The sequence below is a fragment of the Eimeria tenella genome, genomic scaffold (assembly GCF_000499545.2).
Source record: "Eimeria tenella Houghton genomic scaffold, Eth_scaff2836, whole genome shotgun sequence".
Lineage (NCBI taxonomy): Eukaryota > Apicomplexa > Conoidasida > Eucoccidiorida > Eimeriidae > Eimeria > Eimeria tenella.
Window position 1 is genome coordinate 1,388 of NW_013542715.1, and position 566 is coordinate 1,953.

Sequence of the window (566 nt, forward strand, 5' to 3'; positions counted from 1 at the left end):
GTGTCCTTATTTGTTTGTTATTTTTTTCCCCCTTCATTCCTAATTTGTTTAATTATTTAGGCGGGAGAGCGGCGAAGGCATCAAAGAAAGCCCCAAACGCAGCAGCAGCAGCAGCAGCAGCTGCTGCTGCTGCTGCAGCATGCAGCATCAGCAGTTGCAGCAGATTGCAGCAGCAAATACCTAAGGAATCAGCTTTCTTGTTTATTTTATAAAGGGTAAAAATAAAATATGACTAAAAACCCTAAACACTTAGCGCTAAACCCTAAACCCTAACCCCTAAACCCTAGAACTGGCTTTACTAGTTATTCTATTGCTGCTGTGGGAGAGCGCCAAGGCGTGCTGCGCTGCACTGCAGCACGGCAGCCCGCAGCAGGCCCCATACAAACTCCAAACCCTAAACCCTAGCCTACACCCTAAACCCTAGACCCTAAACCCTAAACCCTAGAGCTTGTCTAGCTATCCCAGGACATAGGAAGGCCCGAAGGAGGCGGTCCAGACAAAAGCAGCGCTTGCTGCAGTTGCTGCTGCTGCTGCTGCTCCCGCTGCTGTTGCAGCGACAGCCTTTC